The sequence below is a fragment of the Frankliniella occidentalis genome, unplaced genomic scaffold (assembly GCF_000697945.3).
Source record: "Frankliniella occidentalis isolate FOCC.00 unplaced genomic scaffold, Focc_3.1 Scaffold77, whole genome shotgun sequence".
In the NCBI taxonomy this organism is placed as follows: Eukaryota; Metazoa; Arthropoda; class Insecta; order Thysanoptera; family Thripidae; genus Frankliniella; species Frankliniella occidentalis.
The window spans coordinates 828,175-830,356 of NW_026267207.1; positions in this window are offsets into that span (position 1 = coordinate 828,175).

Consider the following 2,182-nt stretch of genomic DNA (forward strand, 5'->3'; position numbering starts at 1 on the left):
CCTGTAAAACAAAAGATCATGAATAAATCAGTCTTCAGTGGAATCTCTTTGGTCACTTATCATCCTCACTCCCCTCGTAAAGAATAAGTCACACACCAGACATCTCCAAAGGTCCTTTTGTCTTGTACTCAGATGCAAGTCTTACAGGACTGGGAGCAGCCCTGAAACAGAAACAAGGTGATCAAGAGGTTTTAATTGCCTACTGGTCGAAAGTCCTCAATCCTGCCCAGCAGAATTACTGTGTAACACACCTAGTCAAACTAGTCCTTAGCCAGTCACCATTTATTTTTAAGTAGCCACTCAGTTTATGATTCTTTGCGGGCCACCAACGCATTCTTGCAACTCATATTTAATGGTTAACTACACTGTAAAAAATAATACTGATAATTTACCGATAAATCGTGTAATCCATTACAGAAATAGTGGTGTGATTTCACAAAAGATGTGAGTTTTACCGAAATTCTATGGTAAAATTACAAGTACCTGTAAAATTACAGATCCTCGGTCGTTTTCGCAAAAACCACTGTAAATTTACAAGCGTCTGTAAAAATCCCCACGTACTCTCGTAATTTTACAGGTATTAGTAAAATTACAGATGCTCTGTAATGAAGTTTTTCAGATACTTTCTGTAATTTTTCGAATACATAAGAAATACGGTTCGAATTGGCCAAAAAATATGTCCAATGTTGAACGCCAGTGCGTTCAAACAGCGAACAGCGGGAAGAATCCTATTTTGTGGATAATAACGTACCAACATTAGGAGAGAAGGCATCAATCCGTAGGAAAAGTCGCGTGGACAGTAGGAAGCATGAGATGGAGTACGGACGGGCTACCTGCATAGAGCGCGCCGTAGCGAAATGGGCAAGGCATCGGGCTTACGACCAGAAGGTCGGGGGTTCGATATCACAAAGAGTTCGAGCGATTCAAGCAGTTTCACCAGAGAAATCTGTCAGCGATTGACGATATGAAATAGATAGAACAAAGAAACAGCCGCTGAAAATGTTTTTTCTTGCATATTTTACCCCAGACAAATGTGGGTAAAAATTACAGGAAACATCCTTAAACATTTTTAGAGATATATTTGGTATCAGTTTCACAGAAATTTTGTGGAGTTATTTTTATAAGTGTTCTGTAATTTTACAAGCAGTGGTAATTTTACCAGACTTTCACTAGGCAACCAGTATACCTAGACTTTTTCTGTAAAATCTCCCCCAAAATTTTTAACAGTGTACTTCTTGAAGGAACTAAGCAACTGTTTCAGGAGAAAAACAACCGGACCACTCACCAGAACTTGACTGTTGGAGTTGGGCAGTTGATAAATCTCATGCCAATAACAATGAAAAGTGCTGGCATTTGCCTATTTGATAATACGTGTAATTTTTTACAGGAAGTCTAGAAGACTCTGACACTTGCAATTTGGAAGTAGCATACAATTTGGAAGAAGTGGAAACTGGAGAAGGACTGGTAAATGTTTGTCAGATGAGCAGTGATGGCAGTTGTCTGTTTGCAGCTATTGCGCATCAAATGAACACCAGAATATTAAAAGTTGACTTGGCGGAAGAGGCAGCAGTCCTCAGACAACAAGTGGTTGCTCACGTCAAGTCTAACTAAGCCGATTATAAGTTAACGATTAAGAATCCAATCGGCAGTTCTATGTTACCTTATAATCTTATAATCAGAACAGTCGGAAGAGAAAAATTTATGCCTTCCTCAGGAATTTCACAAGAGGCCAAGAATAGGGAGGATATGAGACTCTGGTGGCTTGCAGCAGGTTAAAGGGTGTAGAAATAAGCGTCTTGCAGGAGGTGTGTGTGGAATCGCGATACGAAAGCAGCTGCAACAAGTGTCATTGACAACCCAACAAGCAAAGCACAGCCGATAACCATTGTTTACAGGATGACTCAGGACCCAGAAGCTTTAAAGCTGGAGAACCCTGGGAGAAACCACTACGACTCCCTCTACAGCTTCATCAAAGAGTATGCCTTAACTGACTGTACATCTTTAACTTTGAAATTGACTTTCTCCCTTTCTCACAAGGAATTTCTTCTATCACTAGCAATACACCTAAAACAAGAAGGCCCGCCCTTCCGCCAAACGAAGTTGCCAGCTCCGCTTCGCTCCGCCGGCAACTCCGTTCGGCAGGGGCCGGGTCTGCTTGGCCTGCCGGCGGCGATGGTCGGGC